Below are 12,436 nucleotides of genomic sequence, written 5' to 3' on the forward strand. Positions count from 1 at the left end.
CTAGTGGCTGTAAAAAGCAATAGTAGTTTCCAGAGAGACAATGGTCCTCTGGAAATGTAACAGATTTCCAACTAGTAGTAATCAAGGGCAGAAATTCTGCAGCTACCATGGATTTTACCAGATGCTAAACCATCACAGGATTGAAATCCTGGTTGTCAAAGGGGACTTGAACCATTTCTGTATCTGCCAGAGGGACAGCACAGCAGGGCACAAGCAATTGAGGAAGTTTCCAGAGTGCATAGAGGATAACTTGCTAACACTGGTGACTGAGAAGCCAATGAGGAATGACACTCTGCTGGACCTCCTTATGCTTCCAGAAAAGATCTGGTTGAGGATGTGAAGGCTGGGAGAGGCTTTGGCTGCAGTGACCAATAGTGGCAGAGTACAAGATCCTCAGAGGAAGAAACCAGACAAATAGCAGGATCACAGCCTTCAGAAGAGCAGACTCTCTTCAAGAGAGCAGACTTTGACCTCTTCAGGAATCTTCTTGGAAGAATCCCATGGGAGAACATCCTGGAGAGAAGAGAGCTGATCAACTTTCAAGAATCACCTCTTTCTCCAAGCTCAAGATTGGTCCAGTTCTACAAGCAGAAAATCAAGCAAAGATGGCAGGAGGCCTGAATGCATGAACAAGTTGCTCCTGATGAGCTCAAACATCAAATGGAAGCACACAAGACTGTATTCAGTTTACATTGCAGGGTTTTGGCACCGGAGCAGGTATCCACACTGCCATGTGGAAAGGACTAGCCTGGAGCAAGTGGGTATTTCCTGAAGTAGCTGCAGTCCTTTGAGAGCCCACACAGGAGCAGGTTCTACTAAGAGGAACTGCAGCCCATGTAGGAACCATGCAGGAGCATGTTGATCCTGGAGAAATGAAGCCCATGGAGGTGACCCATGCTAGAGCACTTCTCAAAGGACTGCAGCCCATGGTAAAGACCCATGCTGGAGCAGGGGAAAAGCATGATGAGGAAGAAGCAGAAGAGACCAGCTACAACGGACTGAGCAGAACTAACCACAGTCCCCCATTCACCTGCATTATTGGGGTAGGGTCTGGCAGAAAAGTGTGGAATAAAGGAATGAAGCTGAACCTGGGAAAAGGGGATGGATGGCAGAAAGATGTTGTTTTAATTTGTCTTTGTTTCTCACTATCCAAACCTATTTTAATTGGACCAAATTGAATTAATTTTCCCCAAGTGGAGTCTGTTTTGCTCATGAAAGGAATTGGTAAATGATGTCCCTGTTTTTATCTTGACCTATGAGATTTTCTATCTTGTTTTCTCCTTCTGTCCTTTTAAGGAGAGGTGGTGAGAGAGTGGCTGAATGGGCATCCAACAGCCAGCCAGGGTCAACCCATTACCAAGAGGTAGAAGCAGGGGCAGGTGACCTGGAGGAATGCAGAGACACTGTCTAAGCAGGCACAAATGGGGTTAGAAAAAGCAAAACCCATAGGGAACTGAAACCAGTGAGGGACCTAAAGGACAACAAAGCAAGCTTCAACAGGTGTATCAGCTGTAAAAGTAAGGAGAAAATGTGGGCCTGCTGCTGAATGTGGCAAGCAACCTGAAGGCAAAGGTTATGGAGAAGGCTGAGGAGTGCTTTCTTCAGTTTGGTCTTTGGTAATACCAACCTTCAGGAATCCCAAGCTCTGAGTGGGAACACATGGAGAAAGGAAGACTTTTCTTCAGTAAGGATCAGCTCAGGGAAGATTTAAATGAATCTGAATGTACAAGTCCATGGAACTTGATAGGATGCACCTATGAGGGCTGAGGGAGCTGGCTGATGTCACTGTAAGACAAGTCATGATGATCTTTCAAAAGCTGTAGTAACATGGGGAGGTTTCTGAGGACTGGAAGAGAGTAGTCGCTCCTGTCTTCAAGAAGGGGAACAAGAAGGATCTGGAGAAGTACAGGCTCATCAGCCTCAGCCCAGTCCATAGGAAGGAGGCAGAACACAGCTTCCTGAACTAGATGATCTGCAGAGGTACCTTACAACCGCAACACAACCTTCTATTCTGTGAATAGATAGTCAAATCTAACACACAATTTTGCTAGACTCTACCCAATTGGACATTTGTTCAGTTTTTCGCTTAAATCTCAGTAAGCCATATATTTATATTTGTCTCAGTAGTGATTTAAAACCCCTTTGTCACAATTTCAGACAGTAAAAATTATTTTGGGACAAGGAAGTTATTTTCCAATGAGATGTATTTGCCCTATTTCTGCTTTGACTTGTGTAGGTAGTGTCACATAAACCCCTAAATCTCACTGAATTTGGAAAAATACACTTTCATACTTTATAGTAAAAACCTGGATAAAACAGCATAGAATGGAGGTGGTACTGTGCAGTATTCCACTTCTACAAATGAGGTCATTAGGCCTGGATTGTTCTGATTTCCTGCTTATTTTGAAGCAGGTTATTCTGCAGTTTATTCTGGCCTTCTGTAGGTTTCTCTTGCTGTTTTGGCTGCTTCTGCCCTAATCAACTCTTAAGATTTGCATTGAATGATTTTTTTTATATAAGTTTGCTCTGCTGATTGTTCCTAGTTCTGGAGATTGTTCTCCAGAACATTTTTCAGCAAAATCTGAACACTGCTTTTATATTTTGACTACTTCACATCTTGGATGCCAGCATTTCAGCTCATCAGATCAAAATCTGAAATGGTCAGAATGTAAGGAAAAGTCTGAAAAAATTTTGAAAATATTGTAACAGGCTTCATACAGAGGAAAAGTTTAACTTACTCCAGTTTGTAAAGTACTCAGAGATTCTGAGATTGCAGCTACAATTCAGATAGATACAAGTATAATGGCCTATTGTCTTCCAAGCAGGAACCTCATCAAGATATTTCAGTTACTGAGTTGCCAAAACTGGACTGGACTTTGCCATTAGTCTTGCTAGGAAGCTAAGAGTCATATAGCTCTCCAAACTTAGGTCTGTCTTCTACAGCAGCATCTGATATCCTAAGCCTAAGCACAGTTTCATGGGCAGGAATACCAGAAACCATGAGAAAAGGCATTTATCACATTTGTGTCTTTGTTGTTATTTTTCCTTTGTGATCTGAATCCTGATCCTTCTCTTTGCACTTGTGAAGTGCCTGGACATTGTCTCATGCCAAGTAGTATTATTTAATTTTCAGTTTCTCCTAAAATTTAAAAGCACCAAGCAGGATGGGGTATTTCTTCACTTCCTCCCTCCCAGGACCATGATCAAATTCAACATTCACATGGCAGCATCCTAGGTGAGCAATTGTGGTGAGTGACTTGAGACTAAGAAAATTACTTGGATTTAGCCTTTAAGATAATCTTTACTTAAAGATTTATAGAAGCAGAGGAAAGTCCCCTTAGCTTTACTGGACTTTGTATCTGGCTCAGAAGGCTCAAAATGTTAAAAGCCCAGCCTTGCATAGGAAGATTGTGGCTGTGAGGATCTTGTTTCTTCCTTTTCACTGAAGGCTTTGAGAGTAAGTCAAACATTGTGGAATTGTGATTCTCTCTTTATACTCTCATATAGTTAATTTTCTTGGTACTGAGATTTCAGCAGAGCTTTCAGCTAAAATGAATGTAATTAATAATTGGGAATTCAATAATATCTGAATTTCAAATTATTGCATGAGACATATGAAGCCTTGTACTTCCTTATAAATGATTAATTAGGTTTTGAAAATTATCTTGGCTATGCAAATCTATTATTAAGGAAATTGGTTGGCATTTCTACTTTTAAGAAATGAATGTAATATTGCCATTAAAAATTCTCCTTGGGATTATTCCCAGAATAACTCCAAAAAATGTAAGACAGAAATTAATTTCTCTTTGAACTAGTGTTCTCTTGCATTCACAACTGCAGTTATTCTCCACATCTTGCTACTCTGATTCAGAAAAAAAACGCAATTGGAAGTTGCTATTTCTTCTGGGGAGGAAAAGAGAAGTTCAAATCACATTCTAGCAGATCTTCTGTTATATATTACTTTGTCTTCTGTCTAGGGATATATAGGAGGGAGCTGCACAGGTCCTTTTGACTGGAGAGCACAAAGCCAGGGGCATTCTACATTTCTGTATGTGATGCCAAGCTCTCGGTATAAATGTGGGTCTCCAGTTGGAAGAGTTTCTCCCCCTGTACACCACGTAGCAAAATCAAGGGAAGTCAGGTCCCATCTTTCTGGCAGGCATCTACCTGGTTTTCTGCACTGTGTTCTGCCACTGGGGTAACTCAGCTCCCCAACTGTAGTGCCTTCTGCTCACCCAATTACTTTCCTGTGGCACTTTGCAGCTCTCAGGCATAATTATACCTTTGACTTCTTCCTCTTTCATCTGTTACAGTAAATGACCAGGTATGGCCAGGTATGATTTTGACATTTAGTTCTGCTGCTGACACCTGCAAATACTAGAGCTGGCTGGTAGGGTTTTAAGGTTTGTTGTTGTTTTCAGTTTTGTGGATGTGCATTTAGCATGTGCCATTCTGGATCACCCATTTTGTCCAGGTGCAGCTTGCTTGGGGTAGATTCCAGCTGATAATAACCAACTCACAGTTTGCACAATATTTATCTAGAAGTCTTTGATCACCACTTCATGTTGTTTTATTTCTTCCTGGACTGCTTAATTTTACTTTCACCGGACAATCCAAACCTTTTCTTTTGTATGGTAAATATATAGGAATGCTGCATATGAGACTATTCAGCACAAAGATTTTAATAAAACACTCCTGTAAACATGCTTGCTTCTCTGTTACAGTTATTCTAAGTGTATGTTTAACTTGCTGATTTCACACACCACTGTGCAGCCGTTTGTTACATATTAACTTAAGACTCAATCCCGCAAGATACTGACTGCTTCTGGATCATGCCGAGTCCCTTCTCCTCCCATCAGTGTTAAAGGGCTTACAGGGCACTCAGCACCTCGCAGGACTGAGCCCTGAATCTGAGCAACAACAGCCTCTTTCAAAAGCCAAGCAGGTTTTCTGGAACCAGGTTTGTACTGTAACTGGCAATATTTTGTGCAATGAATTTTCATACGTTTAGATTAAATCTTATCCAGAGCAACAGATCTTGTAGTTAATGGCTGCTGGAAGACATAAACATGTAGGTATATAAGATGGTAGTTAATTACATTTTACAATTATGGCTTTATTAGTTGTTTCAGTTAAGTGCAATACCATACTAATCTTTTGTGTGATGGCGGCAGTGTGCTTTGCCCCTCTGTTGAAGTGTGTCTGGTTTTCAGAGTTGCAGATAATTTGTTTGGTTCATGTAGCAAAGCCATTTGGGTAGTATTTACCTCTGAGCTTATGCTCTGGACAGTGGGGTGCTTTGTGTACTGCTACTTCAAGGGGATCCCACTGGCAGTGGCATTGGGGAGCAGATTCCCTGGCATTATCCTAGATTTCTGGAACCCCCTTGGGCTTACATTTTTGAAAACCAGGAGAAATATTTAATGGCCAAATGTATCTTAATAAGACCAAGATGTGGTGTAGCCTGTGCATACTACAGTATTAATTACTACTCTTTCTCTGAAACTTGGTTTGGGAGAAGACTGTGGTGTTAGTCTGCATTGTAAATTCAGATGCTTTTGGCACAGAAAAAGTGTTGTAACATACTGTTTCTAAAAAGTTATTCTCACTGGTTTGTATGCAGATGAAGAGCATAATCTTCCATTGTTTGCAAGGAAAAAGTAATGGTGGTTAATTCCATCCACAAGCAAGGAAAATTACTTCCAAAAAGGCAGCCCCTACCTTCCCTGTTCAGCACCCTGCCATGCTAGGCAGGCAGGGAGGTGTTCTTTGATTTTGATCCTGGTATCACCTACAAACGGTGGTAATTAGGAACTAAAAACTAAACCTGAGTTTTGCTTTCAGACTTACACTTCAGGTTGGGCAAAGACCAAGGCACAGTTCTGCTCTAGAGACTGATAGAGGAATCTCTCTTTAATTCAAATACACCTGTGTGTTAGTAACAGTAGTTTTCAAAATAAGCAATGACACTGTTGGCCTTTGCCTTCACTCCCACAACTGAACTATCAGTTGTGCACATAATTATGTGTGGATTATCTCTTGAGACTGGTGTTATTTTAAGTATGCACTAGTAGAGGACCACATACTTGAATTGTCTGCAAGATCACAGCTCTGGCGATATGCTCTAACTGAAATCAGGGTATGAAATTGGTATGTAAATAGACTCAGGATTAAGCAATGTGCTGACTGTCAAGTTGGCTGCTGTGCTTTTCGGGCCAATAAGCAGAAAACCCAAACAAAACTGAGCTTTTAGGAGTCTTTAATAAATTAGAGAGTTTTCTGTGCAGCTCTAAGCACAATTAGCTAAGCTAGCAATACTAAGAACTTAAGAGTTTTTTACCCATTAAAAGAAAGTTGGGAAGTAGGTAGAAGCTTATGGGAACAAAAGTGGACTGCTGATACCAGTGAAGTATTTTCCGAAACTTTCAGCATAGGATGAAGGCACCACATGATCCCATATAAGAATATTGCAGCAGAAAGTAGTCACAAGTACTCAATATCCTCCCTGGGAAAACAGCTCCTGGTTTAGGGGAAATAAGCCTGGGGCTGGTCATATGCTAATTGCTTTTCATTGCTATGTGTTAACAAAGCTGTTTAATACTTGCTGTAAAGCCTGGATTCCACTCTCCTCTCATTTAATACCAGGTTAAATCTGGACTAATAAGCTCTCAAAAGCTTAGAGGTTCCAGTAAAATGAGATTTGGTTAAAAATTACAGGTTGTTTTCTACTAGTAAATGTTGTAGATTTAGTGCCCTAAGCAATGAGGGAAGTAACACTGGTGAGAAAAGAGAATATGCACCACTGGGATATTGAATAATTTAATAGAAGGTGCTGTGTCTTACTGCAAACCTTAGGATGGGTTTCTTTCTCCAGAGAGCCTGAACTCCCTTTGTCCCCCTTTTCTTAGACTTCAGCACAATGAAAAATGTAATAGTCAATTTTGCATCATTTCCAAGTGTTCGTATGATGTTATCTTGGCCTGTATCAGACATAGCATGTCTAGCAAGACCAGGGAAGTGATCATCCCCCTGTATTTGGCACTGCTGAGGCTGCACCTCAAATCCTATGCTCTCTTCTGGGCCCCTCACTACAAGAGACGCACTGAGTTGCTGGAGTGGGTCCAGAGAAGGGCAACAAAGCTGGTGAAGGGTCTGGAGCACAAGTGTGAAGAGGAGCACCTGAAGGACCGGGAGGTGTTTAGTCTGCAGAAGAGAAGGCTCAGGGGGACCTTATCACTCTCTACAGCTACTTGGAAGGAGGATGGAGTGAAGAGGTGGCTGGTCTCTTCTCCCAAGTAACGAGTGATAGAACAAGAGGTAATGGCTTCAAGCTGTGACAGGTGAGGTTTAGACCGGATATTAGGAAAAATTTCTTCACCGAGAGGGTGATCAGGTATGGAACAGGCTGCCCAGGGCAGTGGTGAAATCACCGTTCCTGGAAGCGTTCAAAAAACATGTAGATGAGGCGCCTAGTGACATGGTTTAGTGGTGGTCTTGGCAGTCCTGGGGTGAAGGTTGGACTTGATGATCTTAAAGGTCTTTTCCAACTCTGCTGATTATATGACCCTCTGATTTTGCTCAACTGTTGAAAAATCGAGATGTAGAATATTGTGCAAGGTGCAGGATGGCTGTTATTTCAGTGTTTCACAGGCAGCAATATCTGTGACTGAGGGCTCAACACTGAACAGAAGCTCTTTGTCAGCAGAATGATAGCAGGATTTCTGATAAATTAAGTATCTTCTCTTGACCTGGCACATTGAAGTATAAAGCTGATCCTGCAGTCATCTGAAATTGGCTTGTTATAAAGGTACACCCATGACTCTGGTTAAAATAATTATTCTAGAATGTATTTGTCTGTGGCTCTTCAGGGCTTTCAGAGTTAAAGCCTTCATGTAAACCTTGTCCCTGCTAGGAAAACTACCAGATGCTGTCAGGGGGTGTCACCAGTGGCTCAGCTGAACATATGCCGCATATGGCTTGGCTGCAAGTGCTGGACAGGGAGGTTCCCTGCTGCTGCTGAGACTGCTGAAAACAGGTTTTAAACCAACTGATTTCAGCATAACACTAAACGTCAGCCTCTATGCATTGTACATCCTACCAGTGAGACTGAACCACTATTCAAGTGTAGATTGGCCTGCCAAAATTTTGCTGAATCAAAAAAGTGTTAGCTGGCATATTTGCTATTACACAAATGGTAGTTTTTAAGCATTTAGCAATCCTAATATCCTTGCATTGAGATTACATTTGTATAATTTTGTGGCAAGGCTGGAATAGAAACTGAATCAGAGATTGAATGCAAAGCAGATTTAAATCTCCATTCACCTAATGATTGATTTTGATCTCTGAATTTGACACAACAGCCCTCCCTGAAAAATTCAGTTAATTAATTTTTGGAGAAAGTATTTTCTTGCTTTTCCAGAGAATACACTTTAAAGTATTTCCTGCCTGGGATGGTGCCACAGAATTTGGGGTTTCTTTTTGTGCCTTTTGCAAACCTGCTACAGGCACCCACATCTTGCTCACCTCACATCCACACATCCTGGCACCCTACAGCTTTGAAACACAACACGTGGAATAAGCTGAGGGCAAGTGCATGTTCCTTTAGCCCTTTCCAATTCACAGCCCTCCTGGGCAGCTCCTGAGTCAAATTTCAAGTCTGGAGCCATTTCAGGAGTCCCATTGCTTGTGGAAGGAGTTTCCACTCGCCTCCCAGCACTTGGATACTTACTTCCACCTTCTGCTCTGCAACAGCTTGGGTGCAGACGGGGGAGCTGGTTCAACTCACAGCCTGGCAAGAAAAAGCAGAAGGCATGTCCAGCATCTCTCACTTTAGGTGGTAGTAAGCTCTCAGATTGGCTGGAGCCACCAGTTCTACTTTAATCCATATAGACCAGGTAGATCAAAGGAGATGATGTGAAGAGGAGCAAGTTGTCTATGGGGCATCTCTGGGTCAGTATGGGTAACAGGAGACAGCAAAGCAGCCATTCTTCTCCTGGAACAGAAGGAGAAAGTTTGCTGAATTACATCATGAAAAGCGAGATATGGGAAGAGATCTGACTCAGGTATTTTAGTATTGCTTAGACAAAAGACAAGCTATGACAGAACTGGTGCCAACTGCCTCACTTTCATACTGGAGCAGGAAACATGGCTCACATCTCCAGCTTAGTATTAATTATGTATTCCAGCATATTGAGGGAATGGCTTGTAAGGTCTTTCTTGTTATATTTTCTTAACCTCAAGTTTAATGTGGTCTTTTTAAAAAGGCCAGTGTCACTGACGGGAACTGAAATGTCCATTTTGCTGTTTACATTGTTTGGGCAAAGACAGTCCACCATTGTAAATTAACTTTCATACTAAAGAAATGTGTAATCTTTCCTGTTCAGAGCTATCCTGTGCTCTTACAAGACATAAATTATTAGGCAGATCTGCAAATCTGCAAAGTTTAGAAGATTAATGGACCATCATCAAAATAGGCAACTGAGCCTTGAAATGGGCACTTTAATCTGAACTCCTTTAAAAAAAAATGGAATTCAGGGTTTGTCCTCTGCATGGGTAGGTAATGGATTATTTTCACCATGTGTATACTTTTTATAGCTCTCATCACTGTATTCATCAAAGTGCCAGAGGAGCATTGATGGATTTGTCCTTGCAGGCCCATAGGTTATAAGGTACTACTCCTATCATCACTTATTTTACACATATGGCATTTAAGATGAGAAAAGTATGCTGAACTGCCAAGGTCAGAGAGAAACAAAATCCAGAATATCTCTTCTCTGCCTCAGTCATGAAGACATCTTTGCTGCCTGAGATAGGGATTTCATTTGTTCAGATAATTTACTACTACTTGGGGGTCTGGTAGAATCCAGTTGTTTAACATCTACTCTTTGGAATATGGGTGTCTGAAGCAATGGCCACAAAGGACTCTTGGGGCACTGGTTCCAGCCCCTCTGTTTCAGACAATTTGGTAACTTAGGTATACATAACTAACTCATCTCAGGCCACTAAATTTAGGTTTTCTTCCACACCATTCTAATAGGGAGACAGTTGTACAACTCCGATGTTCTGATCTTAAAGAAATCTGTTTTCCTGCCAAATCTGACTTGTGCAGCTGCAATATCTTACAGAGGCAGTCCATAGGTATTATTTGTATTGATTCCTAGAAACAATTATTATATTACAAATCACAGCAGGTTGTAAGAGTTTTCCTTGACTATACTACTGATAAAAGATCTAATTGAGTATGTATTGCTGTTTTTAACAGGACCAGTAAGCTAGCCCCAAAATTATAAACTTGTATGTGTCTGATTCCATGTCCAGACAAATAAGTTTTTGAACGAGCAGCACTGTGTGTTCTCTGTGTCTTTAAAGTCAGGCAACTTCCTTTCCTGACAAAGTAAATAGACAGTTTACTTAAGTTTCATCATCCATGTTTTAAAAAAAAACCTCTTGATTTTAGTATTAATAAAGAAGAAGATAACTAGTTATTACAATACTGCAGAAACAGAGGGATGACTATTAACTGAAGGCTTATTCTTGCTTTAAAGTTTTCATCAGGCTAAATTTAAAACACAAATTTTATTGAAAAGGCCTAGCAAGTAATTGTTGTAGCACTTCATTGTTCAAATTGGGTTTTTCTAGTTTTTCCATTCCATAGGATTCTTGATAGAGTAAATTAAAACAAAAAAGTAGAAGTTATTGACAAACTAGAGGTAGAATTAGTGAGAAGGCGAAACATGGTGGAGATGGTAATTCAACCTTCTGGCACAAGAAACATGACCATGAATGTTAATGTACTTCAGAGTGTAATAAAGACAGCAAGTTTGTCCTTGTGAAAAGAGACTAGACAAAGAGAAGTATTGATACTAATTGAACTCCCTCCCCCACCCCACCAACCCTGTAGGTCTTACAGCGCATGCATCAGGACTGCCTAGAAGCCTACACCAAGCCTCAGTGCTTTCCCCTCAAATGCTGTCTGTTTCTCCTTTTCTTAAACTTCCTGAGATACTCTTCTGACCCCATGAACATACCAAAAACTGTGATTGCGCAGGGTTTTTTGACCTGGCCGGCACGGAGTTAACGAAGGTGCACAGCTGCCCTCTAACCAGTTGTGTATTTCTGTTGCATCACACTGGGCCAATTATTCTACTGAGACCTATTATTTTATTGTAATAAGCATCAGAAGTAAGATGATCTTATATAACTTTGCATAATCTCTACCGATGCGGCATCATTCCTAATGAAGTCCACTACCTGCTTCACTTGTAAAGCATTTCCATCTTTTCTAACATCTGACGGACACTGTATGTCTGCAGTGTTGCTGCATCCTTACTCCCTTTAGCACAACTGAATGATTTAAATGAGGGTTGGGTGCTGCCTGTGCTTCCTCCATGACCCCAGGGAGAAGCACCATCGCTCGGAAATCAAATAAACCCACATACAGCCCCTTGCTATGGCTTATACACAAAAATGCATGAAATGCACTGCCTCCTCCCTGTCACTCTAGCCCCTGGTCTGAGCGGTGCAAACATCTGCTGCAGGTGGCCCTCAGCCCTCAAACTCCTCAAGATCCTTTATATATATATCCTTCCACTGATATATTTTGGCCTCCTGGTTGTATAACAGAGCACCTTCATGTCCTCAGGTGATTTTGGAAGGGCGGTTTGGAATAGAGAGGACAGAATGGCAGGGTAATTAAATGGGTGGGGAAAAGTTAATAAAGAGCTCCTAATAGTAGTCACTTTTACATGTTATTATTTTGAGCAAGGAAAATAAATACAGAATAGCTATAGGGCCATCAGATGCTGCAGTGAGTGGTATGACATTGGAAAGGATGGCAGATGGAGCAGAGAAAGAAGAGAAAGCAAATGGTTGCAGAGTGGGACAATTCCAGCTCTTTGAAATCTCCCCCGTTCCTCCCAACTAGTCCATATCACTTTAATGTACATCCATCTAACAGAAAATCTGGTAACTTTTTCAAGACAAGAAAAAAAAAAAAGGCATAGAAAAAAGATTAAAAAAACATTTTGGACTAATTTCTTCCTCCTGTTTCTGTCTACTTTACATCTCCATGGTCCTTTTCCTTCCTACATCTTATACTTTGTAAGACACAAAATAAAGGTGGAATTCAGCCTTCCTAATTGGTAATTGGAAGTCTTCTTTATGTTTAAACACAATGATCTGTTTATTGGAAACTGTTCTTCTTAGTACCAGCCATCTCTTCATGTCATGCTGTCTGAATAATGCCTCTTGAGGATAGGGAGAAAGAATAGCATCACAGTCAGACCCTGTGGGGTTACAAATGGCATTCTAGCAGCCTGAAAGGCTGAAGCCATCATTAAGTTGCATGCAGCTGTAGTGGTGTAGGTGGGTGAGTAAGAGCAACTCGGAGATGGGATAATGGTAACCTGGTACACAAGGGTCATTTTTCATTGATGGC

The 12,436-nt window shown here is 41.2% G+C and overlaps 1 protein-coding gene across 4 annotated transcripts in view; it reads left to right on the forward strand.

Moving 5' to 3' along the window:
* Positions 1-12,436, forward strand: part of SPATA13 (spermatogenesis associated 13) — a 149,718-nt gene that overhangs the window by 86,433 nt on the left and 50,849 nt on the right. Inside the window, exon 1 of one of the 4 annotated variants that reach the window (XM_062615176.1) lies at positions 4,819-4,960. The exons of the other annotated variants lie outside the window; for them this stretch is intronic. The gene's annotated coding sequence lies outside the window, so the exon portion shown is untranslated. Of the gene's footprint in view, positions 1-4,818; positions 4,961-12,436 lie in introns of those variants that run through there. 4 annotated transcript variants of the gene reach the window in all.

This window comes from Pezoporus occidentalis, unplaced genomic scaffold, assembly GCF_034315485.1.
Source record: "Pezoporus occidentalis ecotype Australia unplaced genomic scaffold, CSIRO_AGI_Poc_V1 ctg18, whole genome shotgun sequence".
Classification (NCBI taxonomy): domain Eukaryota; kingdom Metazoa; phylum Chordata; class Aves; order Psittaciformes; family Psittacidae; genus Pezoporus; species Pezoporus occidentalis.